At 49.1% G+C, this 27295-nt stretch overlaps 18 non-coding genes across 18 annotated transcripts; 7 read left to right on the forward strand and 11 right to left on the reverse strand.

Moving 5' to 3' along the window:
- Positions 1–191: 191 nt before the first annotated feature.
- On the forward strand, positions 192–274 carry trnal-cag (transfer RNA leucine (anticodon CAG)). Its single transcript has one exon. It is a non-coding gene; the product is annotated as a tRNA-Leu (tRNA).
- Positions 275–3065: 2791 nt separating this feature from the next.
- Positions 3066–3138, reverse strand: trnak-cuu (transfer RNA lysine (anticodon CUU)). Its single transcript has one exon. It is a non-coding gene; the product is annotated as a tRNA-Lys (tRNA).
- Positions 3139–3959: 821 nt separating this feature from the next.
- On the reverse strand, positions 3960–4031 carry trnam-cau (transfer RNA methionine (anticodon CAU)). The gene has a single exon. It is a non-coding gene; the product is annotated as a tRNA-Met (tRNA).
- A 279-nt stretch (positions 4032–4310) lies between these two features.
- On the forward strand, positions 4311–4393 carry trnal-cag (transfer RNA leucine (anticodon CAG)). The gene has a single exon. It is a non-coding gene; the product is annotated as a tRNA-Leu (tRNA).
- Positions 4394–7184: 2791 nt separating this feature from the next.
- Positions 7185–7257, reverse strand: trnak-cuu (transfer RNA lysine (anticodon CUU)). Its single transcript has one exon. It is a non-coding gene; the product is annotated as a tRNA-Lys (tRNA).
- An 821-nt stretch (positions 7258–8078) lies between these two features.
- trnam-cau (transfer RNA methionine (anticodon CAU)) lies at positions 8079–8150 on the reverse strand. The gene has a single exon. It is a non-coding gene; the product is annotated as a tRNA-Met (tRNA).
- A 279-nt stretch (positions 8151–8429) lies between these two features.
- Positions 8430–8512, forward strand: trnal-cag (transfer RNA leucine (anticodon CAG)). Its single transcript has one exon. It is a non-coding gene; the product is annotated as a tRNA-Leu (tRNA).
- A 3685-nt stretch (positions 8513–12197) lies between these two features.
- On the reverse strand, positions 12198–12269 carry trnam-cau (transfer RNA methionine (anticodon CAU)). Its single transcript has one exon. It is a non-coding gene; the product is annotated as a tRNA-Met (tRNA).
- A 279-nt stretch (positions 12270–12548) lies between these two features.
- trnal-cag (transfer RNA leucine (anticodon CAG)) lies at positions 12549–12631 on the forward strand. Its single transcript has one exon. It is a non-coding gene; the product is annotated as a tRNA-Leu (tRNA).
- Positions 12632–15422: 2791 nt separating this feature from the next.
- On the reverse strand, positions 15423–15495 carry trnak-cuu (transfer RNA lysine (anticodon CUU)). The gene has a single exon. It is a non-coding gene; the product is annotated as a tRNA-Lys (tRNA).
- An 821-nt stretch (positions 15496–16316) lies between these two features.
- trnam-cau (transfer RNA methionine (anticodon CAU)) lies at positions 16317–16388 on the reverse strand. Its single transcript has one exon. It is a non-coding gene; the product is annotated as a tRNA-Met (tRNA).
- Positions 16389–16667: 279 nt separating this feature from the next.
- Positions 16668–16750, forward strand: trnal-cag (transfer RNA leucine (anticodon CAG)). The gene has a single exon. It is a non-coding gene; the product is annotated as a tRNA-Leu (tRNA).
- Positions 16751–19541: 2791 nt separating this feature from the next.
- trnak-cuu (transfer RNA lysine (anticodon CUU)) lies at positions 19542–19614 on the reverse strand. The gene has a single exon. It is a non-coding gene; the product is annotated as a tRNA-Lys (tRNA).
- An 821-nt stretch (positions 19615–20435) lies between these two features.
- Positions 20436–20507, reverse strand: trnam-cau (transfer RNA methionine (anticodon CAU)). The gene has a single exon. It is a non-coding gene; the product is annotated as a tRNA-Met (tRNA).
- Positions 20508–20786: 279 nt separating this feature from the next.
- trnal-cag (transfer RNA leucine (anticodon CAG)) lies at positions 20787–20869 on the forward strand. Its single transcript has one exon. It is a non-coding gene; the product is annotated as a tRNA-Leu (tRNA).
- A 2791-nt stretch (positions 20870–23660) lies between these two features.
- On the reverse strand, positions 23661–23733 carry trnak-cuu (transfer RNA lysine (anticodon CUU)). Its single transcript has one exon. It is a non-coding gene; the product is annotated as a tRNA-Lys (tRNA).
- An 821-nt stretch (positions 23734–24554) lies between these two features.
- trnam-cau (transfer RNA methionine (anticodon CAU)) lies at positions 24555–24626 on the reverse strand. Its single transcript has one exon. It is a non-coding gene; the product is annotated as a tRNA-Met (tRNA).
- A 279-nt stretch (positions 24627–24905) lies between these two features.
- On the forward strand, positions 24906–24988 carry trnal-cag (transfer RNA leucine (anticodon CAG)). The gene has a single exon. It is a non-coding gene; the product is annotated as a tRNA-Leu (tRNA).
- The last annotated feature ends 2307 nt before the right edge of the window (positions 24989–27295 follow it).

Below are 27295 nucleotides of genomic sequence, written 5' to 3' on the forward strand. Positions count from 1 at the left end.
ACGTCACTTTGAGCGCTTGGTGTTGTAGCACAAATCATCACATGCTGCTCTACACTGGATTATAAAAGCCGACACATTTTCCAAACATTTTAATGCTGGAGTCACACTGTAGTATTAATAACAGTGCGATACTCGAGGAGCGTAGTGGGATCGCGGTGGCTCATCAGACCGCCCCGGGACAGGGGGCCCGCGTCAGGATGGCCGAGCGGTCTAAGGCGCTGCGTTCAGGTCGCAGTCTCCCCTGGAGGCGTGGGTTCGAATCCCACTCCTGACAAAAAGCTTGCTCAGTGCCGTCTCCAGTCGGGTGCAAATGGGTGAAGCAGCCTGACGCAGGGAACGTGCGCCGATAGGCGTAGGTGTATCCCCTGCCTCTTCCGATTTAGCTCGTGCTCCATAGGATGGAAGCGGATGCTCTGGCTTTTTGACTCGAATATAACCTGATCACAACAGAAGGCCGTGCAGCCCAGTGCTGGTTTAAGAATGCCTCGTGTCTTCAGGCCCCTATTCCTTCAGGTTACCCCTTTGGAATAGTCGTCCGAAAAAGACGGGAAAGGAAAAGCATGTAAGCTCCCACACACTGCGTTAGCATTAGCGGTTGGAATCTGATGGGAGAAAAGCAACCTGGCTCGCCGTCAAGCAATCCATCCCTGGTCTCCCACGTGACAGGCGGGGATACGCACCACTATACTAACGAGGAGCGCTTGCTTGGCGCTTGAAGACACTTCCTCTTGCGGCTACTACTGTTTCCGGTTTCGTCTTTTCTTTTCATTCCTCCCAGAGGAGCGCATGAAAACGTTTCCATCTGCGCCATCCTCACCCCTCCAATGCTATGGTCCCTGCTCCTCCTGGTGCACTGCAAACACTCATTCAGCTGGTTCTTTCAGTTTGAATAATTAGGTCTTCAAAGGCTGGAAGTAGGGCGCAAAAGACATGCCAATGCCAAAAGCGTGGCTGTGTGCTTCCAGCTGTGAAATGTCACTGGTGGATGTTGAAGACATTACTTCCAAGGCAGCAGGTCCAAGCGATTTAGCGTTTGTACAAGAAGCAGGAAGAGAGAAACGGCACTCCGCCTTTTTCTGGGCAGGCCGAAGCGACAGGAGAAGGGCGCCGTAGTGGGCAGGATTCGAGCCGACGCGGGGAGACCCCAATGGCTTTCTAGCCCATCGCCTTAACCGCTCGGCCACGACTACAGGGAGCGCCGCCGCCGCCGGCTTGCGATCATTTAACACGGAGGGCGAGGCGGCGGCGGTAACCTTTTTCAATGTCGCTCTCCGCTTCCCCCCAAAAAAAAGCCAAATGACATGCTAGCACTCGGACACCCTTCAGAAGACTGAAGGGTGGCTTAAAGCTGGAAGGATTAGGTCTCCCCGTTCCGACGCGACAATCGAACTTCCTTAGGCAGAGAGAAAGCAACATCGAGGAGCGTCAACAAGACTTTAGAAGCTGCGCCACACGCCACTTTCAGTCGCAGTCACAGCAGTTTTAAAGGCAGGAATCGCCTTTGCGAACGCCATGAGAAACAGAACGCAAGCTCAGGTCCTGCGGTTTAACAAACAGCCACGGCTTTCATGCGACTGGACATTTCTTTTCTGGAGCGAATTCACTTTCAACTTCAAGAAATTCACACAACTTGCGAAATACGAAATACAAATCTGGCTCATCGCTGCACAAGAAATACCGCCGGCTGGCAAGAAAATGACAACGGTGTTTTTCCTTAACGAAAAACTTCCCATGGAGAAAAACAACGGCTGTGCGTCTCTGTCGGCTTGATTCAGTTTAATGCAAGTATTCATTCTCCTCCTGGAAAATACAGCTTGCGAAAGATGAAATACAATTCTTGGCTTTTCTGGGTGAGTGCAGAAGAAATCCTGCCGGCTGGCAGAAGAATTCCAGCCTTTTTTACTCTTTAACCAGAAACTTGCGAATGATACAAAGCAAGCGGGGTGCGTTTCTGTGCAGCTGTTAACTGAACAGCTGCTGCTTCAAGCCCACCCAGGGCTCATTCCGATTTCAACATCATGCCCCCTGAAGGTAGACTGGATTTCTTTGCGAAGCATTCACCTTTTGGACGTTTCAGGAAAGGTGCGTGTCGATGCCAGACTTGAAAAGCTTTCCATACAAAGAAACAACATAGTGCTTTTGATTGATGGGAAACGGCAAGAGCGGTTTGAGCAGCTCCGGCCTCTCAACCGCTTTACAATGTGATCGGCACCTCGGTAGCCAGTTTAGAAGGCTGAAAAGGATGCTGGAAGCACAGCGACGTTCTAAAACCAGCGCTTGAAAAGCATCTGCATACATAAAATGTCCATTTCCCCAAAGCTGAATCTGCATCTTCAGAAGATTGTCAGCTATACGTTTTCGTTCTTTGTTTCCTTTTTTTACGACAAGCTTTCGAGAAATGAACTGTCTATTGTGATGAAGGCTGCATTAGAAATTGTGCATCTAGCTTAGTTCAATGAAATCGGGAGGTGCACCTGTCTCAAGCGGATGGCTCTTTGCAGGCACACTACGGAAACCTGCGGGCGCAAGTTGGGAGAAGTGACTCTTGCAGAGTGTTGAGCTTCGAGAAGAGGGCTCCGCTCAGGAAGATATTTCCACATGTTGAAGAGTCGCTTTTCGCCCTTTCTTTCCCACATTTTTCCAGTGCGGTTATTGATCGCGTTCAAAATGTTTTCCCAACGTACGTGTTACCTGCAAAATCACAGTGAAACTGTTATGCCCAAAAGATTCCTAATAGTTATTGTATTAGAATAGCTCTCCAATTTCTTAGCCTTCGTACACGCAATGTTTAAGGAAACGCTAGAGTAAATGAAACTGTAAATAGACAGGAGCTCTTCTTAGTTTTCATACAAGTTATGATGGCTGCAGCTCCTATCTGCGTCCGGGTGACCGGAGCCAAGGGATTATCTGCGGAACCCTTGATTTATCTCTCGGGCAAGGAGCTAGATACGCCCTTTTCATCTCGGTTTGATCACACCTGTGCATTAAAACGCAGTGCTCGGTACCATCGAGGTGTAAGAGGTTCAAGGATGAGCGGGAAACTTTGTTAATAAGGAGACGGGCACCGCCCAACGTGGGGCTCGAACCCACGACCCTGAGATTAAGAGTCTCATGCTCTACCGACTGAGCTAGCCGGGCGCCGGTAGAGCTGGTGGTTAACTTGTCCCTGTTGACGGCAATTTGACAAGGTATACTTCCTGGCTTTTCATCATGTGCTGACCGGATTCGAGAGTAGCACACCCTGTTCTTTGTTGATTACTGTACCTCCAGCAGCGCAAATGTCAGTAATCATTGAAATGTACGACCTACAATCTCCTCAGCATGCCCGCGTGGACTCCTCAGTGATCATCCTTCTACGTTCTGCTGTAGTTTTCATGCAAGTGAAAACCGTGCTCCAAATAACAGCGGCACAGTTGTATCCTGCGGTAAGCATTCTTCTAATTCCATCGTTTTGCTCCAGGTAAAAGGTAGCGCATCATAGTGTTGATATTCCAAGGTTTCAGAGTCCGTATTGGATGGCTTGGATGCAGACATCGCTCAGAGCTCCCAGTATGATTTTCCCGAGTTCAGTTTTGCAGTGTTTTAGTGCTTTACTACTTCCAGTGGGCCTTTGAATGCTCTGCTAAGTAGAGACGTGACATAATTACTAATGCGACCGAGTGTGCTGGCTGTTCCTGGTTCGTAATGATTAACGCGAGAAATCAATATAAACATAACTGCTTCGATTTCGAGGTTCAGTTGAAGCTTTCAAAGAAACTATCAAAGACCTCAGAACAACCGAAGACACATTTGGTCATCTCCGTATTGGTGAAGATTAAAGAGTCCCGCAAGTGTCAAGCTTGCACAAACACACACCAGAGAGAAACTCAGGACAGAATTTAAAGAAAGGGAGATGCAGACTATTTGAAGGCACTTTGTTAACCCAATGGCATGCTTATGAATCGTGCATAGGACACACGTAGCAGAGGATGGTTTCGATCCATCGACCTCTGGGTTATGGGCCCAGCACGCTTCCGCTGCGCCACTCTGCTGACGGCCCCTCTGCGTGTGGCGCACAACTGCTCTTTTTATTTCCTACATAAGTGATGAAAGAGTTGAAAGTTTCAACGACAAACGCAGACGTCACTTTGAGCGCTTGGTGTTGTAGCACAAATCATCACATGCTGCTCTACACTGGATTATAAAAGCCGACACATTTTCCAAACATTTTAATGCTGGAGTCACACTGTAGTATTAATAACAGTGCGATACTCGAGGAGCGTAGTGGGATCGCGGTGGCTCATCAGACCGCCCCGGGACAGGGGGCCCGCGTCAGGATGGCCGAGCGGTCTAAGGCGCTGCGTTCAGGTCGCAGTCTCCCCTGGAGGCGTGGGTTCGAATCCCACTCCTGACAAAAAGCTTGCTCAGTGCCGTCTCCAGTCGGGTGCAAATGGGTGAAGCAGCCTGACGCAGGGAACGTGCGCCGATAGGCGTAGGTGTATCCCCTGCCTCTTCCGATTTAGCTCGTGCTCCATAGGATGGAAGCGGATGCTCTGGCTTTTTGACTCGAATATAACCTGATCACAACAGAAGGCCGTGCAGCCCAGTGCTGGTTTAAGAATGCCTCGTGTCTTCAGGCCCCTATTCCTTCAGGTTACCCCTTTGGAATAGTCGTCCGAAAAAGACGGGAAAGGAAAAGCATGTAAGCTCCCACACACTGCGTTAGCATTAGCGGTTGGAATCTGATGGGAGAAAAGCAACCTGGCTCGCCGTCAAGCAATCCATCCCTGGTCTCCCACGTGACAGGCGGGGATACGCACCACTATACTAACGAGGAGCGCTTGCTTGGCGCTTGAAGACACTTCCTCTTGCGGCTACTACTGTTTCCGGTTTCGTCTTTTCTTTTCATTCCTCCCAGAGGAGCGCATGAAAACGTTTCCATCTGCGCCATCCTCACCCCTCCAATGCTATGGTCCCTGCTCCTCCTGGTGCACTGCAAACACTCATTCAGCCGGTTCTTTCAGTTTGAATAATTAGGTCTTCAAAGGCTGGAAGTAGGGCGCAAAAGACATGCCAATGCCAAAAGCGTGGCTGTGTGCTTCCAGCTGTGAAATGTCACTGGTGGATGTTGAAGACATTACTTCCAAGGCAGCAGGTCCAAGCGATTTAGCGTTTGTACAAGAAGCAGGAAGAGAGAAACGGCACTCCGCCTTTTTCTGGGCAGGCCGAAGCGACAGGAGAAGGGCGCCGTAGTGGGCAGGATTCGAGCCGACGCGGGGAGACCCCAATGGCTTTCTAGCCCATCGCCTTAACCGCTCGGCCACGACTACAGGGAGCGCCGCCGCCGCCGGCTTGCGATCATTTAACACGGAGGGCGAGGCGGCGGCGGTAACCTTTTTCAATGTCGCTCTCCGCTTCCCCCCAAAAAAAAGCCAAATGACATGCTAGCACTCGGACACCCTTCAGAAGACTGAAGGGTGGCTTAAAGCTGGAAGGATTAGGTCTCCCCGTTCCGACGCGACAATCGAACTTCCTTAGGCAGAGAGAAAGCAACATCGAGGAGCGTCAACAAGACTTTAGAAGCTGCGCCACACGCCACTTTCAGTCGCAGTCACAGCAGTTTTAAAGGCAGGAATCGCCTTTGCGAACGCCATGAGAAACAGAACGCAAGCTCAGGTCCTGCGGTTTAACAAACAGCCACGGCTTTCATGCGACTGGACATTTCTTTTCTGGAGCGAATTCACTTTCAACTTCAAGAAATTCACACAACTTGCGAAATACGAAATACAAATCTGGCTCATCGCTGCACAAGAAATACCGCCGGCTGGCAAGAAAATGACAACGGTGTTTTTCCTTAACGAAAAACTTCCCATGGAGAAAAACAACGGCTGTGCGTCTCTGTCGGCTTGATTCAGTTTAATGCAAGTATTCATTCTCCTCCTGAAAAATACAGCTTGCGAAAGATGAAATACAATTCTTGGCTTTTCTGGGTGAGTGCAGAAGAAATCCTGCCGGCTGGCAGAAGAATTCCAGCCTTTTTTACTCTTTAACCAGAAACTTGCGAATGATACAAAGCAAGCGGGGTGCGTTTCTGTGCAGCTGTTAACTGAACAGCTGCTGCTTCAAGCCCACCCAGGGCTCATTCCGATTTCAACATCATGCCCCCTGAAGGTAGACTGGATTTCTTTGCGAAGCATTCACCTTTTGGACGTTTCAGGAAAGGTGCGTGTCGATGCCAGACTTGAAAAGCTTTCCATACAAAGAAACAACATAGTGCTTTTGATTGATGGGAAACGGCAAGAGCGGTTTGAGCAGCTCCGGCCTCTCAACCGCTTTACAATGTGATCGGCACCTCGGTAGCCAGTTTAGAAGGCTGAAAAGGATGCTGGAAGCACAGCGACGTTCTAAAACCAGCGCTTGAAAAGCATCTGCATACATAAAATGTCCATTTCCCCAAAGCTGAATCTGCATCTTCAGAAGATTGTCAGCTATACGTTTTCGTTCTTTGTTTCCTTTTTTTACGACAAGCTTTCGAGAAATGAACTGTCTATTGTGATGAAGGCTGCATTAGAAATTGTGCATCTAGCTTAGTTCAATGAAATCGGGAGGTGCACCTGTCTCAAGCGGATGGCTCTTTGCAGGCACACTACGGAAACCTGCGGGCGCAAGTTGGGAGAAGTGACTCTTGCAGAGTGTTGAGCTTCGAGAAGAGGGCTCCGCTCAGGAAGATATTTCCACATGTTGAAGAGTCGCTTTTCGCCCTTTCTTTCCCACATTTTTCCAGTGCGGTTATTGATCGCGTTCAAAATGTTTTCCCAACGTACGTGTTACCTGCAAAATCACAGTGAAACTGTTATGCCCAAAAGATTCCTAATAGTTATTGTATTAGAATAGCTCTCCAATTTCTTAGCCTTCGTACACGCAATGTTTAAGGAAACGCTAGAGTAAATGAAACTGTAAATAGACAGGAGCTCTTCTTAGTTTTCATACAAGTTATGATGGCTGCAGCTCCTATCTGCGTCCGGGTGACCGGAGCCAAGGGATTATCTGCGGAACCCTTGATTTATCTCTCGGGCAAGGAGCTAGATACGCCCTTTTCATCTCGGTTTGATCACACCTGTGCATTAAAACGCAGTGCTCGGTACCATCGAGGTGTAAGAGGTTCAAGGATGAGCGGGAAACTTTGTTAATAAGGAGACGGGCACCGCCCAACGTGGGGCTCGAACCCACGACCCTGAGATTAAGAGTCTCATGCTCTACCAACTGAGCTAGCCGGGCGCCGGTAGAGCTGGTGGTTAACTTGTCCCTGTTGACGGCAATTTGACAAGGTATACTTCCTGGCTTTTCATCATGTGCTGACCGGATTCGAGAGTAGCACACCCTGTTCTTTGTTGATTACTGTACCTCCAGCAGCGCAAATGTCAGTAATCATTGAAATGTACGACCTACAATCTCCTCAGCATGCCCGCGTGGACTCCTCAGTGATCATCCTTCTACGTTCTGCTGTAGTTTTCATGCAAGTGAAAACCGTGCTCCAAATAACAGCGGCACAGTTGTATCCTGCGGTAAGCATTCTTCTAATTCCATCGTTTTGCTCCAGGTAAAAGGTAGCGCATCATAGTGTTGATATTCCAAGGTTTCAGAGTCCGTATTGGATGGCTTGGATGCAGACATCGCTCAGAGCTCCCAGTATGATTTTCCCGAGTTCAGTTTTGCAGTGTTTTAGTGCTTTACTACTTCCAGTGGGCCTTTGAATGCTCTGCTAAGTAGAGACGTGACATAATTACTAATGCGACCGAGTGTGCTGGCTGTTCCTGGTTCGTAATGATTAACGCGAGAAATCAATATAAACATAACTGCTTCGATTTCGAGGTTCAGTTGAAGCTTTCAAAGAAACTATCAAAGACCTCAGAACAACCGAAGACACATTTGGTCATCTCCGTATTGGTGAAGATTAAAGAGTCCCGCAAGTGTCAAGCTTGCACAAACACACACCAGAGAGAAACTCAGGACAGAATTTAAAGAAAGGGAGATGCAGACTATTTGAAGGCACTTTGTTAACCCAATGGCATGCTTATGAATCGTGCATAGGACACACGTAGCAGAGGATGGTTTCGATCCATCGACCTCTGGGTTATGGGCCCAGCACGCTTCCGCTGCGCCACTCTGCTGACGGCCCCTCTGCGTGTGGCGCACAACTGCTCTTTTTATTTCCTACATAAGTGATGAAAGAGTTGAAAGTTTCAACGACAAACGCAGACGTCACTTTGAGCGCTTGGTGTTGTAGCACAAATCATCACATGCTGCTCTACACTGGATTATAAAAGCCGACACATTTTCCAAACATTTTAATGCTGGAGTCACACTGTAGTATTAATAACAGTGCGATACTCGAGGAGCGTAGTGGGATCGCGGTGGCTCATCAGACCGCCCCGGGACAGGGGGCCCGCGTCAGGATGGCCGAGCGGTCTAAGGCGCTGCGTTCAGGTCGCAGTCTCCCCTGGAGGCGTGGGTTCGAATCCCACTCCTGACAAAAAGCTTGCTCAGTGCCGTCTCCAGTCGGGTGCAAATGGGTGAAGCAGCCTGACGCAGGGAACGTGCGCCGATAGGCGTAGGTGTATCCCCTGCCTCTTCCGATTTAGCTCGTGCTCCATAGGATGGAAGCGGATGCTCTGGCTTTTTGACTCGAATATAACCTGATCACAACAGAAGGCCGTGCAGCCCAGTGCTGGTTTAAGAATGCCTCGTGTCTTCAGGCCCCTATTCCTTCAGGTTACCCCTTTGGAATAGTCGTCCGAAAAAGACGGGAAAGGAAAAGCATGTAAGCTCCCACACACTGCGTTAGCATTAGCGGTTGGAATCTGATGGGAGAAAAGCAACCTGGCTCGCCGTCAAGCAATCCATCCCTGGTCTCCCACGTGACAGGCGGGGATACGCACCACTATACTAACGAGGAGCGCTTGCTTGGCGCTTGAAGACACTTCCTCTTGCGGCTACTACTGTTTCCGGTTTCGTCTTTTCTTTTCATTCCTCCCAGAGGAGCGCATGAAAACGTTTCCATCTGCGCCATCCTCACCCCTCCAATGCTATGGTCCCTGCTCCTCCTGGTGCACTGCAAACACTCATTCAGCCGGTTCTTTCAGTTTGAATAATTAGGTCTTCAAAGGCTGGAAGTAGGGCGCAAAAGACATGCCAATGCCAAAAGCGTGGCTGTGTGCTTCCAGCTGTGAAATGTCACTGGTGGATGTTGAAGACATTACTTCCAAGGCAGCAGGTCCAAGCGATTTAGCGTTTGTACAAGAAGCAGGAAGAGAGAAACGGCACTCCGCCTTTTTCTGGGCAGGCCGAAGCGACAGGAGAAGGGCGCCGTAGTGGGCAGGATTCGAGCCGACGCGGGGAGACCCCAATGGCTTTCTAGCCCATCGCCTTAACCGCTCGGCCACGACTACAGGGAGCGCCGCCGCCGCCGGCTTGCGATCATTTAACACGGAGGGCGAGGCGGCGGCGGTAACCTTTTTCAATGTCGCTCTCCGCTTCCCCCCAAAAAAAAGCCAAATGACATGCTAGCACTCGGACACCCTTCAGAAGACTGAAGGGTGGCTTAAAGCTGGAAGGATTAGGTCTCCCCGTTCCGACGCGACAATCGAACTTCCTTAGGCAGAGAGAAAGCAACATCGAGGAGCGTCAACAAGACTTTAGAAGCTGCGCCACACGCCACTTTCAGTCGCAGTCACAGCAGTTTTAAAGGCAGGAATCGCCTTTGCGAACGCCATGAGAAACAGAACGCAAGCTCAGGTCCTGCGGTTTAACAAACAGCCACGGCTTTCATGCGACTGGACATTTCTTTTCTGGAGCGAATTCACTTTCAACTTCAAGAAATTCACACAACTTGCGAAATACGAAATACAAATCTGGCTCATCGCTGCACAAGAAATACCGCCGGCTGGCAAGAAAATGACAACGGTGTTTTTCCTTAACGAAAAACTTCCCATGGAGAAAAACAACGGCTGTGCGTCTCTGTCGGCTTGATTCAGTTTAATGCAAGTATTCATTCTCCTCCTGGAAAATACAGCTTGCGAAAGATGAAATACAATTCTTGGCTTTTCTGGGTGAGTGCAGAAGAAATCCTGCCGGCTGGCAGAAGAATTCCAGCCTTTTTTACTCTTTAACCAGAAACTTGCGAATGATACAAAGCAAGCGGGGTGCGTTTCTGTGCAGCTGTTAACTGAACAGCTGCTGCTTCAAGCCCACCCAGGGCTCATTCCGATTTCAACATCATGCCCCCTGAAGGTAGACTGGATTTCTTTGCGAAGCATTCACCTTTTGGACGTTTCAGGAAAGGTGCGTGTCGATGCCAGACTTGAAAAGCTTTCCATACAAAGAAACAACATAGTGCTTTTGATTGATGGGAAACGGCAAGAGCGGTTTGAGCAGCTCCGGCCTCTCAACCGCTTTACAATGTGATCGGCACCTCGGTAGCCAGTTTAGAAGGCTGAAAAGGATGCTGGAAGCACAGCGACGTTCTAAAACCAGCGCTTGAAAAGCATCTGCATACATAAAATGTCCATTTCCCCAAAGCTGAATCTGCATCTTCAGAAGATTGTCAGCTATACGTTTTCGTTCTTTGTTTCCTTTTTTTACGACAAGCTTTCGAGAAATGAACTGTCTATTGTGATGAAGGCTGCATTAGAAATTGTGCATCTAGCTTAGTTCAATGAAATCGGGAGGTGCACCTGTCTCAAGCGGATGGCTCTTTGCAGGCACACTACGGAAACCTGCGGGCGCAAGTTGGGAGAAGTGACTCTTGCAGAGTGTTGAGCTTCGAGAAGAGGGCTCCGCTCAGGAAGATATTTCCACATGTTGAAGAGTCGCTTTTCGCCCTTTCTTTCCCACATTTTTCCAGTGCGGTTATTGATCGCGTTCAAAATGTTTTCCCAACGTACGTGTTACCTGCAAAATCACAGTGAAACTGTTATGCCCAAAAGATTCCTAATAGTTATTGTATTAGAATAGCTCTCCAATTTCTTAGCCTTCGTACACGCAATGTTTAAGGAAACGCTAGAGTAAATGAAACTGTAAATAGACAGGAGCTCTTCTTAGTTTTCATACAAGTTATGATGGCTGCAGCTCCTATCTGCGTCCCGGTGACCGGAGCCAAGGGATTATCTGCGGAACCCTTGATTTATCTCTCGGGCAAGGAGCTAGATACGCCCTTTTCATCTCGGTTTGATCACACCTGTGCATTAAAACGCAGTGCTCGGTACCATCGAGGTGTAAGAGGTTCAAGGATGAGCGGGAAACTTTGTTAATAAGGAGACGGGCACCGCCCAACGTGGGGCTCGAACCAACGACCCTGAGATTAAGAGTCTCATGCTCTACCGACTGAGCTAGCCGGGCGCCGGTGGAGCTGGTGGTTAACTTGTCCCTGTTGACGGCAATTTGACAAGGTATACTTCCTGGCTTTTCATCATGTGCTGACCGGATTCGAGAGTAGCACACCCTGTTCTTTGTTGATTACTGTACCTCCAGCAGCGCAAATGTCAGTAATCATTGAAATGTACGACCTACAATCTCCTCAGCATGCCCGCGTGGACTCCTCAGTGATCATCCTTCTACGTTCTGCTGTAGTTTTCATGCAAGTGAAAACCGTGCTCCAAATAACAGCGGCACAGTTGTATCCTGCGGTAAGCATTCTTCTAATTCCATCGTTTTGCTCCAGGTAAAAGGTAGCGCATCATAGTGTTGATATTCCAAGGTTTCAGAGTCCGTATTGGATGGCTTGGATGCAGACATCGCTCAGAGCTCCCAGTATGATTTTCCCGAGTTCAGTTTTGCAGTGTTTTAGTGCTTTACTACTTCCAGTGGGCCTTTGAATGCTCTGCTAAGTAGAGACGTGACATAATTACTAATGCGACCGAGTGTGCTGGCTGTTCCTGGTTCGTAATGATTAACGCGAGAAATCAATATAAACATAACTGCTTCGATTTCGAGGTTCAGTTGAAGCTTTCAAAGAAACTATCAAAGACCTCAGAACAACCGAAGACACATTTGGTCATCTCCGTATTGGTGAAGATTAAAGAGTCCCGCAAGTGTCAAGCTTGCACAAACACACACGAGAGAGAAACTCAGGACAGAATTTAAAGAAAGGGAGATGCAGACTATTTGAAGGCACTTTGCTAACCCAATGGCATGCTTATGAATCGTGCATAGGACACACGTAGCAGAGGATGGTTTCGATCCATCGACCTCTGGGTTATGGGCCCAGCACGCTTCCGCTGCGCCACTCTGCTGACGGCCCCTCTGCGTGTGGCGCACAACTGCTCTTTTTATTTCCTACATAAGTGATGAAAGAGTTGAAAGTTTCAACGACAAACGCAGACGTCACTTTGAGCGCTTGGTGTTGTAGCACAAATCATCACATGCTGCTCTACACTGGATTATAAAAGCCGACACATTTTCCAAACATTTTAATGCTGGAGTCACACTGTAGTATTAATAACAGTGCGATACTCGAGGAGCGTAGTGGGATCGCGGTGGCTCATCAGACCGCCCCGGGACAGGGGGCCCGCGTCAGGATGGCCGAGCGGTCTAAGGCGCTGCGTTCAGGTCGCAGTCTCCCCTGGAGGCGTGGGTTCGAATCCCACTCCTGACAAAAAGCTTGCTCAGTGCCGTCTCCAGTCGGGTGCAAATGGGTGAAGCAGCCTGACGCAGGGAACGTGCGCCGATAGGCGTAGGTGTATCCCCTGCCTCTTCCGATTTAGCTCGTGCTCCATAGGATGGAAGCGGATGCTCTGGCTTTTTGACTCGAATATAACCTGATCACAACAGAAGGCCGTGCAGCCCAGTGCTGGTTTAAGAATGCCTCGTGTCTTCAGGCCCCTATTCCTTCAGGTTACCCCTTTGGAATAGTCGTCCGAAAAAGACGGGAAAGGAAAAGCATGTAAGCTCCCACACACTGCGTTAGCATTAGCGGTTGGAATCTGATGGGAGAAAAGCAACCTGGCTCGCCGTCAAGCAATCCATCCCTGGTCTCCCACGTGACAGGCGGGGATACGCACCACTATACTAACGAGGAGCGCTTGCTTGGCGCTTGAAGACACTTCCTCTTGCGGCTACTACTGTTTCCGGTTTCGTCTTTTCTTTTCATTCCTCCCAGAGGAGCGCATGAAAACGTTTCCATCTGCGCCATCCTCACCCCTCCAATGCTATGGTCCCTGCTCCTCCTGGTGCACTGCAAACACTCATTCAGCCGGTTCTTTCAGTTTGAATAATTAGGTCTTCAAAGGCTGGAAGTAGGGCGCAAAAGACATGCCAATGCCAAAAGCGTGGCTGTGTGCTTCCAGCTGTGAAATGTCACTGGTGGATGTTGAAGACATTACTTCCAAGGCAGCAGGTCCAAGCGATTTAGCGTTTGTACAAGAAGCAGGAAGAGAGAAACGGCACTCCGCCTTTTTCTGGGCAGGCCGAAGCGACAGGAGAAGGGCGCCGTAGTGGGCAGGATTCGAGCCGACGCGGGGAGACCCCAATGGCTTTCTAGCCCATCGTCTTAACCGCTCGGCCACGACTACAGGGAGCGCCGCCGCCGCCGGCTTGCGATCATTTAACACGGAGGGCGAGGCGGCGGCGGTAACCTTTTTCAATGTCGCTCTCCGCTTCCCCCCAAAAAAAAGCCAAATGACATGCTAGCACTCGGACACCCTTCAGAAGACTGAAGGGTGGCTTAAAGCTGGAAGGATTAGGTCTCCCCGTTCCGACGCGACAATCGAACTTCCTTAGGCAGAGAGAAAGCAACATCGAGGAGCGTCAACAAGACTTTAGAAGCTGCGCCACACGCCACTTTCAGTCGCAGTCACAGCAGTTTTAAAGGCAGGAATCGCCTTTGCGAACGCCATGAGAAACAGAACGCAAGCTCAGGTCCTGCGGTTTAACAAACAGCCACGGCTTTCATGCGACTGGACATTTCTTTTCTGGAGCGAATTCACTTTCAACTTCAAGAAATTCACACAACTTGCGAAATACGAAATACAAATCTGGCTCATCGCTGCACAAGAAATACCGCCGGCTGGCAAGAAAATGACAACGGTGTTTTTCCTTAACGAAAAACTTCCCATGGAGAAAAACAACGGCTGTGCGTCTCTGTCGGCTTGATTCAGTTTAATGCAAGTATTCATTCTCCTCCTGGAAAATACAGCTTGCGAAAGATGAAATACAATTCTTGGCTTTTCTGGGTGAGTGCAGAAGAAATCCTGCCGGCTGGCAGAAGAATTCCAGCCTTTTTTACTCTTTAACCAGAAACTTGCGAATGATACAAAGCAAGCGGGGTGCGTTTCTGTGCAGCTGTTAACTGAACAGCTGCTGCTTCAAGCCCACCCAGGGCTCATTCCGATTTCAACATCATGCCCCCTGAAGGTAGACTGGATTTCTTTGCGAAGCATTCACCTTTTGGACGTTTCAGGAAAGGTGCGTGTCGATGCCAGACTTGAAAAGCTTTCCATACAAAGAAACAACATAGTGCTTTTGATTGATGGGAAACGGCAAGAGCGGTTTGAGCAGCTCCGGCCTCTCAACCGCTTTACAATGTGATCGGCACCTCGGTAGCCAGTTTAGAAGGCTGAAAAGGATGCTGGAAGCACAGCGACGTTCTAAAACCAGCGCTTGAAAAGCATCTGCATACATAAAATGTCCATTTCCCCAAAGCTGAATCTGCATCTTCAGAAGATTGTCAGCTATACGTTTTCGTTCTTTGTTTCCTTTTTTTACGACAAGCTTTCGAGAAAAGAACTGTCTATTGTGATGAAGGCTGCATTAGAAATTGTGCATCTAGCTTAGTTCAATGAAATCGGGAGGTGCACCTGTCTCAAGCGGATGGCTCTTTGCAGGCACACTACGGAAACCTGCGGGCGCAAGTTGGGAGAAGTGACTCTTGCAGAGTGTTGAGCTTCGAGAAGAGGGCTCCGCTCAGGAAGATATTTCCACATGTTGAAGAGTCGCTTTTCGCCCTTTCTTTCCCACATTTTTCCAGTGCGGTTATTGATCGCGTTCAAAATGTTTTCCCAACGTACGTGTTACCTGCAAAATCACAGTGAAACTGTTATGCCCAAAAGATTCCTAATAGTTATTGTATTAGAATAGCTCTCCAATTTCTTAGCCTTCGTACACGCAATGTTTAAGGAAACGCTAGAGTAAATGAAACTGTAAATAGACAGGAGCTCTTCTTAGTTTTCATACAAGTTATGATGGCTGCAGCTCCTATCTGCGTCCGGGTGACCGGAGCCAAGGGATTATCTGCGGAACCCTTGATTTATCTCTCGGGCAAGGAGCTAGATACGCCCTTTTCATCTCGGTTTGATCACACCTGTGCATTAAAACGCAGTGCTCGGTACCATCGAGGTGTAAGAGGTTCAAGGATGAGCGGGAAACTTTGTTAATAAGGAGACGGGCACCGCCCAACGTGGGGCTCGAACCCACGACCCTGAGATTAAGAGTCTCATGCTCTACCGACTGAGCTAGCCGGGCGCCGGTGGAGCTGGTGGTTAACTTGTCCCTGTTGACGGCAATTTGACAAGGTATACTTCCTGGCTTTTCATCATGTGCTGACCGGATTCGAGAGTAGCACACCCTGTTCTTTGTTGATTACTGTACCTCCAGCAGCGCAAATGTCAGTAATCATTGAAATGTACGACCTACAATCTCCTCAGCATGCCCGCGTGGACTCCTCAGTGATCATCCTTCTACGTTCTGCTGTAGTTTTCATGCAAGTGAAAACCGTGCTCCAAATAACAGCGGCACAGTTGTATCCTGCGGTAAGCATTCTTCTAATTCCATCGTTTTGCTCCAGGTAAAAGGTAGCGCATCATAGTGTTGATATTCCAAGGTTTCAGAGTCCGTATTGGATGGCTTGGATGCAGACATCGCTCAGAGCTCCCAGTATGATTTTCCCGAGTTCAGTTTTGCAGTGTTTTAGTGCTTTACTACTTCCAGTGGGCCTTTGAATGCTCTGCTAAGTAGAGACGTGACATAATTACTAATGCGACCGAGTGTGCTGGCTGTTCCTGGTTCGTAATGATTAACGCGAGAAATCAATATAAACATAACTGCTTCGATTTCGAGGTTCAGTTGAAGCTTTCAAAGAAACTATCAAAGACCTCAGAACAACCGAAGACACATTTGGTCATCTCCGTATTGGTGAAGATTAAAGAGTCCCGCAAGTGTCAAGCTTGCACAAACACACACCAGAGAGAAACTCAGGACAGAATTTAAAGAAAGGGAGATGCAGACTATTTGAAGGCACTTTGTTAACCCAATGGCATGCTTATGAATCGTGCATAGGACACACGTAGCAGAGGATGGTTTCGATCCATCGACCTCTGGGTTATGGGCCCAGCACGCTTCCGCTGCGCCACTCTGCTGACGGCCCCTCTGCGTGTGGCGCACAACTGCTCTTTTTATTTCCTACATAAGTGATGAAAGAGTTGAAAGTTTCAACGACAAACGCAGACGTCACTTTGAGCGCTTGGTGTTGTAGCACAAATCATCACATGCTGCTCTACACTGGATTATAAAAGCCGACACATTTTCCAAACATTTTAATGCTGGAGTCACACTGTAGTATTAATAACAGTGCGATACTCGAGGAGCGTAGTGGGATCGCGGTGGCTCATCAGACCGCCCCGGGACAGGGGGCCCGCGTCAGGATGGCCGAGCGGTCTAAGGCGCTGCGTTCAGGTCGCAGTCTCCCCTGGAGGCGTGGGTTCGAATCCCACTCCTGACAAAAAGCTTGCTCAGTGCCGTCTCCAGTCGGGTGCAAATGGGTGAAGCAGCCTGACGCAGGGAACGTGCGCCGATAGGCGTAGGTGTATCCCCTGCCTCTTCCGATTTAGCTCGTGCTCCATAGGATGGAAGCGGATGCTCTGGCTTTTTGACTCGAATATAACCTGATCACAACAGAAGGCCGTGCAGCCCAGTGCTGGTTTAAGAATGCCTCGTGTCTTCAGGCCCCTATTCCTTCAGGTTACCCCTTTGGAATAGTCGTCCGAAAAAGACGGGAAAGGAAAAGCATGTAAGCTCCCACACACTGCGTTAGCATTAGCGGTTGGAATCTGATGGGAGAAAAGCAACCTGGCTCGCCGTCAAGCAATCCATCCCTGGTCTCCCACGTGACAGGCGGGGATACGCACCACTATACTAACGAGGAGCGCTTGCTTGGCGCTTGAAGACACTTCCTCTTGCGGCTACTACTGTTTCCGGTTTCGTCTTTTCTTTTCATTCCTCCCAGAGGAGCGCATGAAAACGTTTCCATCTGCGCCATCCTCACCCCTCCAATGCTATGGTCCCTGCTCCTCCTGGTGCACTGCAAACACTCATTCAGCTGGTTCTTTCAGTTTGAATAATTAGGTCTTCAAAGGCTGGAAGTAGGGCGCAAAAGACATGCCAATGCCAAAAGCGTGGCTGTGTGCTTCCAGCTGTGAAATGTCACTGGTGGATGTTGAAGACATTACTTCCAAGGCAGCAGGTCCAAGCGATTTAGCGTTTGTACAAGAAGCAGGAAGAGAGAAACGGCACTCCGCCTTTTTCTGGGCAGGCCGAAGCGACAGGAGAAGGGCGCCGTAGTGGGCAGGATTCGAGCCGACGCGGGGAGACCCCAATGGCTTTCTAGCCCATCGCCTTAACCGCTCGGCCACGACTACAGGGAGCGCCGCCGCCGCCGGCTTGCGATCATTTAACACGGAGGGCGAGGCGGCGGCGGTAACCTTTTTCAATGTCGCTCTCCGCTTCCCCCCAAAAAAAAGCCAAATGACATGCTAGCACTCGGACACCCTTCAGAAGACTGAAGGGTGGCTTAAAGCTGGAAGGATTAGGTCTCCCCGTTCCGACGCGACAATCGAACTTCCTTAGGCAGAGAGAAAGCAACATCGAGGAGCGTCAACAAGACTTTAGAAGCTGCGCCACACGCCACTTTCAGTCGCAGTCACAGCAGTTTTAAAGGCAGGAATCGCCTTTGCGAACGCCATGAGAAACAGAACGCAAGCTCAGGTCCTGCGGTTTAACAAACAGCCACGGCTTTCATGCGACTGGACATTTCTTTTCTGGAGCGAATTCACTTTCAACTTCAAGAAATTCACACAACTTGCGAAATACGAAATACAAATCTGGCTCATCGCTGCACAAGAAATACCGCCGGCTGGCAAGAAAATGACAACGGTGTTTTTCCTTAACGAAAAACTTCCCATGGAGAAAAACAACGGCTGTGCGTCTCTGTCGGCTTGATTCAGTTTAATGCAAGTATTCATTCTCCTCCTGGAAAATACAGCTTGCGAAAGATGAAATACAATTCTTGGCTTTTCTGGGTGAGTGCAGAAGAAATCCTGCCGGCTGGCAGAAGAATTCCAGCCTTTTTTACTCTTTAACCAGAAACTTGCGAATGATACAAAGCAAGCGGGGTGCGTTTCTGTGCAGCTGTTAACTGAACAGCTGCTGCTTCAAGCCCACCCAGGGCTCATTCCGATTTCAACATCATGCCCCCTGAAGGTAGACTGGATTTCTTTGCGAAGCATTCACCTTTTGGACGTTTCAGGAAAGGTGCGTGTCGATGCCAGACTTGAAAAGCTTTCCATACAAAGAAACAACATAGTGCTTTTGATTGATGGGAAACGGCAAGAGCGGTTTGAGCAGCTCCGGCCTCTCAACCGCTTTACAATGTGATCGGCACCTCGGTAGCCAGTTTAGAAGGCTGAAAAGGATGCTGGAAGCACAGCGACGTTCTAAAACCAGCGCTTGAAAAGCATCTGCATACATAAAATGTCCATTTCCCCAAAGCTGAATCTGCATCTTCAGAAGATTGTCAGCTATACGTTTTCGTTCTTTGTTTCCTTTTTTTACGACAAGCTTTCGAGAAATGAACTGTCTATTGTGATGAAGGCTGCATTAGAAATTGTGCATCTAGCTTAGTTCAATGAAATCGGGAGGTGCACCTGTCTCAAGCGGATGGCTCTTTGCAGGCACACTACGGAAACCTGCGGGCGCAAGTTGGGAGAAGTGACTCTTGCAGAGTGTTGAGCTTCGAGAAGAGGGCTCCGCTCAGGAAGATATTTCCACATGTTGAAGAGTCGCTTTTCGCCCTTTCTTTCCCACATTTTTCCAGTGCGGTTATTGATCGCGTTCAAAATGTTTTCCCAACGTACGTGTTACCTGCAAAATCACAGTGAAACTGTTATGCCCAAAAGATTCCTAATAGTTATTGTATTAGAATAGCTCTCCAATTTCTTAGCCTTCGTACACGCAATGTTTAAGGAAACGCTAGAGTAAATGAAACTGTAAATAGACAGGAGCTCTTCTTAGTTTTCATACAAGTTATGATGGCTGCAGCTCCTATCTGCGTCCCGGTGACCGGAGCCAAGGGATTATCTGCGGAACCCTTGATTTATCTCTCGGGCAAGGAGCTAGATACGCCCTTTTCATCTCGGTTTGATCACACCTGTGCATTAAAACGCAGTGCTCGGTACCATCGAGGTGTAAGAGGTTCAAGGATGAGCGGGAAACTTTGTTAATAAGGAGACGGGCACCGCCCAACGTGGGGCTCGAACCCACGACCCTGAGATTAAGAGTCTCATGCTCTACCGACTGAGCTAGCCGGGCGCCGGTGGAGCTGGTGGTTAACTTGTCCCTGTTGACGGCAATTTGACAAGGTATACTTCCTGGCTTTTCATCATGTGCTGACCGGATTCGAGAGTAGCACACCCTGTTCTTTGTTGATTACTGTACCTCCAGCAGCGCAAATGTCAGTAATCATTGAAATGTACGACCTACAATCTCCTCAGCATGCCCGCGTGGACTCCTCAGTGATCATCCTTCTACGTTCTGCTGTAGTTTTCATGCAAGTGAAAACCGTGCTCCAAATAACAGCGGCACAGTTGTATCCTGCGGTAAGCATTCTTCTAATTCCATCGTTTTGCTCCAGGTAAAAGGTAGCGCATCATAGTGTTGATATTCCAAGGTTTCAGAGTCCGTATTGGATGGCTTGGATGCAGACATCGCTCAGAGCTCCCAGTATGATTTTCCCGAGTTCAGTTTTGCAGTGTTTTAGTGCTTTACTACTTCCAGTGGGCCTTTGAATGCTCTGCTAAGTAGAGACGTGACATAATTACTAATGCGACCGAGTGTGCTGGCTGTTCCTGGTTCGTAATGATTAACGCGAGAAATCAATATAAACATAACTGCTTCGATTTCGAGGTTCAGTTGAAGCTTTCAAAGAAACTATCAAAGACCTCAGAACAACCGAAGACACATTTGGTCATCTCCGTATTGGTGAAGATTAAAGAGTCCCGCAAGTGTCAAGCTTGCACAAACACACACGAGAGAGAAACTCAGGACAGAATTTAAAGAAAGGGAGATGCAGACTATTTGAAGGCACTTTGCTAACCCAATGGCATGCTTATGAATCGTGCATAGGACACACGTAGCAGAGGATGGTTTCGATCCATCGACCTCTGGGTTATGGGCCCAGCACGCTTCCGCTGCGCCACTCTGCTGACGGCCCCTCTGCGTGTGGCGCACAACTGCTCTTTTTATTTCCTACATAAGTGATGAAAGAGTTGAAAGTTTCAACGACAAACGCAGACGTCACTTTGAGCGCTTGGTGTTGTAGCACAAATCATCACATGCTGCTCTACACTGGATTATAAAAGCCGACACATTTTCCAAACATTTTAATGCTGGAGTCACACTGTAGTATTAATAACAGTGCGATACTCGAGGAGCGTAGTGGGATCGCGGTGGCTCATCAGACCGCCCCGGGACAGGGGGCCCGCGTCAGGATGGCCGAGCGGTCTAAGGCGCTGCGTTCAGGTCGCAGTCTCCCCTGGAGGCGTGGGTTCGAATCCCACTCCTGACAAAAAGCTTGCTCAGTGCCGTCTCCAGTCGGGTGCAAATGGGTGAAGCAGCCTGACGCAGGGAACGTGCGCCGATAGGCGTAGGTGTATCCCCTGCCTCTTCCGATTTAGCTCGTGCTCCATAGGATGGAAGCGGATGCTCTGGCTTTTTGACTCGAATATAACCTGATCACAACAGAAGGCCGTGCAGCCCAGTGCTGGTTTAAGAATGCCTCGTGTCTTCAGGCCCCTATTCCTTCAGGTTACCCCTTTGGAATAGTCGTCCGAAAAAGACGGGAAAGGAAAAGCATGTAAGCTCCCACACACTGCGTTAGCATTAGCGGTTGGAATCTGATGGGAGAAAAGCAACCTGGCTCGCCGTCAAGCAATCCATCCCTGGTCTCCCACGTGACAGGCGGGGATACGCACCACTATACTAACGAGGAGCGCTTGCTTGGCGCTTGAAGACACTTCCTCTTGCGGCTACTACTGTTTCCGGTTTCGTCTTTTCTTTTCATTCCTCCCAGAGGAGCGCATGAAAACGTTTCCATCTGCGCCATCCTCACCCCTCCAATGCTATGGTCCCTGCTCCTCCTGGTGCACTGCAAACACTCATTCAGCCGGTTCTTTCAGTTTGAATAATTAGGTCTTCAAAGGCTGGAAGTAGGGCGCAAAAGACATGCCAATGCCAAAAGCGTGGCTGTGTGCTTCCAGCTGTGAAATGTCACTGGTGGATGTTGAAGACATTACTTCCAAGGCAGCAGGTCCAAGCGATTTAGCGTTTGTACAAGAAGCAGGAAGAGAGAAACGGCACTCCGCCTTTTTCTGGGCAGGCCGAAGCGACAGGAGAAGGGCGCCGTAGTGGGCAGGATTCGAGCCGACGCGGGGAGACCCCAATGGCTTTCTAGCCCATCGCCTTAACCGCTCGGCCACGACTACAGGGAGCGCCGCCGCCGCCGGCTTGCGATCATTTAACACGGAGGGCGAGGCGGCGGCGGTAACCTTTTTCAATGTCGCTCTCCGCTTCCCCCCAAAAAAAAGCCAAATGACATGCTAGCACTCGGACACCCTTCAGAAGACTGAAGGGTGGCTTAAAGCTGGAAGGATTAGGTCTCCCCGTTCCGACGCGACAATCGAACTTCCTTAGGCAGAGAGAAAGCAACATCGAGGAGCGTCAACAAGACTTTAGAAGCTGCGCCACACGCCACTTTCAGTCGCAGTCACAGCAGTTTTAAAGGCAGGAATCGCCTTTGCGAACGCCATGAGAAACAGAACGCAAGCTCAGGTCCTGCGGTTTAACAAACAGCCACGGCTTTCATGCGACTGGACATTTCTTTTCTGGAGCGAATTCACTTTCAACTTCAAGAAATTCACACAACTTGCGAAATACGAAATACAAATCTGGCTCATCGCTGCACAAGAAATACCGCCGGCTGGCAAGAAAATGACAACGGTGTTTTTCCTTAACGAAAAACTTCCCATGGAGAAAAACAACGGCTGTGCGTCTCTGTCGGCTTGATTCAGTTTAATGCAAGTATTCATTCTCCTCCTGGAAAATACAGCTTGCGAAAGATGAAATACAATTCTTGGCTTTTCTGGGTGAGTGCAGAAGAAATCCTGCCGGCTGGCAGAAGAATTCCAGCCTTTTTTACTCTTTAACCAGAAACTTGCGAATGATACAAAGCAAGCGGGGTGCGTTTCTGTGCAGCTGTTAACTGAACAGCTGCTGCTTCAAGCCCACCCAGGGCTCATTCCGATTTCAACATCATGCCCCCTGAAGGTAGACTGGATTTCTTTGCGAAGCATTCACCTTTTGGACGTTTCAGGAAAGGTGCGTGTCGATGCCAGACTTGAAAAGCTTTCCATACAAAGAAACAACATAGTGCTTTTGATTGATGGGAAACGGCAAGAGCGGTTTGAGCAGCTCCGGCCTCTCAACCGCTTTACAATGTGATCGGCACCTCGGTAGCCAGTTTAGAAGGCTGAAAAGGATGCTGGAAGCACAGCGACGTTCTAAAACCAGCGCTTGAAAAGCATCTGCATACATAAAATGTCCATTTCCCCAAAGCTGAATCTGCATCTTCAGAAGATTGTCAGCTATACGTTTTCGTTCTTTGTTTCCTTTTTTTACGACAAGCTTTCGAGAAATGAACTGTCTATTGTGATGAAGGCTGCATTAGAAATTGTGCATCTAGCTTAGTTCAATGAAATCGGGAGGTGCACCTGTCTCAAGCGGATGGCTCTTTGCAGGCACACTACGGAAACCTGCGGGCGCAAGTTGGGAGAAGTGACTCTTGCAGAGTGTTGAGCTTCGAGAAGAGGGCTCCGCTCAGGAAGATATTTCCACATGTTGAAGAGTCGCTTTTCGCCCTTTCTTTCCCACATTTTTCCAGTGCGGTTATTGATCGCGTTCAAAATGTTTTCCCAACGTACGTGTTACCTGCAAAATCACAGTGAAACTGTTATGCCCAAAAGATTCCTAATAGTTATTGTATTAGAATAGCTCTCCAATTTCTTAGCCTTCGTACACGCAATGTTTAAGGAAACGCTAGAGTAAATGAAACTGTAAATAGACAGGAGCTCTTCTTAGTTTTCATACAAGTTATGATGGCTGCAGCTCCTATCTGCGTCCCGGTGACCGGAGCCAAGGGATTATCTGCGGAACCCTTGATTTATCTCTCGGGCAAGGAGCTAGATACGCCCTTTTCATCTCGGTTTGATCACACCTGTGCATTAAAACGCAGTGCTCGGTACCATCGAGGTGTAAGAGGTTCAAGGATGAGCGGGAAACTTTGTTAATAAGGAGACGGGCACCGCCCAACGTGGGGCTCGAACCCACGACCCTGAGATTAAGAGTCTCATGCTCTACCGACTGAGCTAGCCGGGCGCCGGTGGAGCTGGTGGTTAACTTGTCCCTGTTGACGGCAATTTGACAAGGTATACTTCCTGGCTTTTCATCATGTGCTGACCGGATTCGAGAGTAGCACACCCTGTTCTTTGTTGATTACTGTACCTCCAGCAGCGCAAATGTCAGTAATCATTGAAATGTACGACCTACAATCTCCTCAGCATGCCCGCGTGGACTCCTCAGTGATCATCCTTCTACGTTCTGCTGTAGTTTTCATGCAAGTGAAAACCGTGCTCCAAATAACAGCGGCACAGTTGTATCCTGCGGTAAGCATTCTTCTAATTCCATCGTTTTGCTCCAGGTAAAAGGTAGCGCATCATAGTGTTGATATTCCAAGGTTTCAGAGTCCGTATTGGATGGCTTGGATGCAGACATCGCTCAGAGCTCCCAGTATGATTTTCCCGAGTTCAGTTTTGCAGTGTTTTAGTGCTTTACTACTTCCAGTGGGCCTTTGAATGCTCTGCTAAGTAGAGACGTGACATAATTACTAATGCGACCGAGTGTGCTGGCTGTTCCTGGTTCGTAATGATTAACGCGAGAAATCAATATAAACATAACTGCTTCGATTTCGAGGTTCAGTTGAAGCTTTCAAAGAAACTATCAAAGACCTCAGAACAACCGAAGACACATTTGGTCATCTCCGTATTGGTGAAGATTAAAGAGTCCCGCAAGTGTCAAGCTTGCACAAACACACACGAGAGAGAAACTCAGGACAGAATTTAAAGAAAGGGAGATGCAGACTATTTGAAGGCACTTTGCTAACCCAATGGCATGCTTATGAATCGTGCATAGGACACACGTAGCAGAGGATGGTTTCGATCCATCGACCTCTGGGTTATGGGCCCAGCACGCTTCCGCTGCGCCACTCTGCTGACGGCCCCTCTGCGTGTGGCGCACAACTGCTCTTTTTATTTCCTACATAAGTGATGAAAGAGTTGAAAGTTTCAACGACAAACGCAGACGTCACTTTGAGCGCTTGGTGTTGTAGCACAAATCATCACATGCTGCTCTACACTGGATTATAAAAGCCGACACATTTTCCAAACATTTTAATGCTGGAGTCACACTGTAGTATTAATAACAGTGCGATACTCGAGGAGCGTAGTGGGATCGCGGTGGCTCATCAGACCGCCCCGGGACAGGGGGCCCGCGTCAGGATGGCCGAGCGGTCTAAGGCGCTGCGTTCAGGTCGCAGTCTCCCCTGGAGGCGTGGGTTCGAATCCCACTCCTGACAAAAAGCTTGCTCAGTGCCGTCTCCAGTCGGGTGCAAATGGGTGAAGCAGCCTGACGCAGGGAACGTGCGCCGATAGGCGTAGGTGTATCCCCTGCCTCTTCCGATTTAGCTCGTGCTCCATAGGATGGAAGCGGATGCTCTGGCTTTTTGACTCGAATATAACCTGATCACAACAGAAGGCCGTGCAGCCCAGTGCTGGTTTAAGAATGCCTCGTGTCTTCAGGCCCCTATTCCTTCAGGTTACCCCTTTGGAATAGTCGTCCGAAAAAGACGGGAAAGGAAAAGCATGTAAGCTCCCACACACTGCGTTAGCATTAGCGGTTGGAATCTGATGGGAGAAAAGCAACCTGGCTCGCCGTCAAGCAATCCATCCCTGGTCTCCCACGTGACAGGCGGGGATACGCACCACTATACTAACGAGGAGCGCTTGCTTGGCGCTTGAAGACACTTCCTCTTGCGGCTACTACTGTTTCCGGTTTCGTCTTTTCTTTTCATTCCTCCCAGAGGAGCGCATGAAAACGTTTCCATCTGCGCCATCCTCACCCCTCCAATGCTATGGTCCCTGCTCCTCCTGGTGCACTGCAAACACTCATTCAGCCGGTTCTTTCAGTTTGAATAATTAGGTCTTCAAAGGCTGGAAGTAGGGCGCAAAAGACATGCCAATGCCAAAAGCGTGGCTGTGTGCTTCCAGCTGTGAAATGTCACTGGTGGATGTTGAAGACATTACTTCCAAGGCAGCAGGTCCAAGCGATTTAGCGTTTGTACAAGAAGCAGGAAGAGAGAAACGGCACTCCGCCTTTTTCTGGGCAGGCCGAAGCGACAGGAGAAGGGCGCCGTAGTGGGCAGGATTCGAGCCGACGCGGGGAGACCCCAATGGCTTTCTAGCCCATCGCCTTAACCGCTCGGCCACGACTACAGGGAGCGCCGCCGCCGCCGGCTTGCGATCATTTAACACGGAGGGCGAGGCGGCGGCGGTAACCTTTTTCAATGTCGCTCTCCGCTTCCCCCCAAAAAAAAGCCAAATGACATGCTAGCACTCGGACACCCTTCAGAAGACTGAAGGGTGGCTTAAAGCTGGAAGGATTAGGTCTCCCCGTTCCGACGCGACAATCGAACTTCCTTAGGCAGAGAGAAAGCAACATCGAGGAGCGTCAACAAGACTTTAGAAGCTGCGCCACACGCCACTTTCAGTCGCAGTCACAGCAGTTTTAAAGGCAGGAATCGCCTTTGCGAACGCCATGAGAAACAGAACGCAAGCTCAGGTCCTGCGGTTTAACAAACAGCCACGGCTTTCATGCGACTGGACATTTCTTTTCTGGAGCGAATTCACTTTCAACTTCAAGAAATTCACACAACTTGCGAAATACGAAATACAAATCTGGCTCATCGCTGCACAAGAAATACCGCCGGCTGGCAAGAAAATGACAACGGTGTTTTTCCTTAACGAAAAACTTCCCATGGAGAAAAACAACGGCTGTGCGTCTCTGTCGGCTTGATTCAGTTTAATGCAAGTATTCATTCTCCTCCTGGAAAATACAGCTTGCGAAAGATGAAATACAATTCTTGGCTTTTCTGGGTGAGTGCAGAAGAAATCCTGCCGGCTGGCAGAAGAATTCCAGCCTTTTTTACTCTTTAACCAGAAACTTGCGAATGATACAAAGCAAGCGGGGTGCGTTTCTGTGCAGCTGTTAACTGAACAGCTGCTGCTTCAAGCCCACCCAGGGCTCATTCCGATTTCAACATCATGCCCCCTGAAGGTAGACTGGATTTCTTTGCGAAGCATTCACCTTTTGGACGTTTCAGGAAAGGTGCGTGTCGATGCCAGACTTGAAAAGCTTTCCATACAAAGAAACAACATAGTGCTTTTGATTGATGGGAAACGGCAAGAGCGGTTTGAGCAGCTCCGGCCTCTCAACCGCTTTACAATGTGATCGGCACCTCGGTAGCCAGTTTAGAAGGCTGAAAAGGATGCTGGAAGCACAGCGACGTTCTAAAACCAGCGCTTGAAAAGCATCTGCATACATAAAATGTCCATTTCCCCAAAGCTGAATCTGCATCTTCAGAAGATTGTCAGCTATACGTTTTCGTTCTTTGTTTCCTTTTTTTACGACAAGCTTTCGAGAAATGAACTGTCTATTGTGATGAAGGCTGCATTAGAAATTGTGCATCTAGCTTAGTTCAATGAAATCGGGAGGTGCACCTGTCTCAAGCGGATGGCTCTTTGCAGGCACACTACGGAAACCTGCGGGCGCAAGTTGGGAGAAGTGACTCTTGCAGAGTGTTGAGCTTCGAGAAGAGGGCTCCGCT

Source organism: Lepisosteus oculatus, unplaced genomic scaffold (genome assembly GCF_040954835.1).
Source record: "Lepisosteus oculatus isolate fLepOcu1 unplaced genomic scaffold, fLepOcu1.hap2 HAP2_SCAFFOLD_75, whole genome shotgun sequence".
Classification (NCBI taxonomy): Eukaryota; Metazoa; Chordata; class Actinopteri; order Semionotiformes; family Lepisosteidae; genus Lepisosteus; species Lepisosteus oculatus.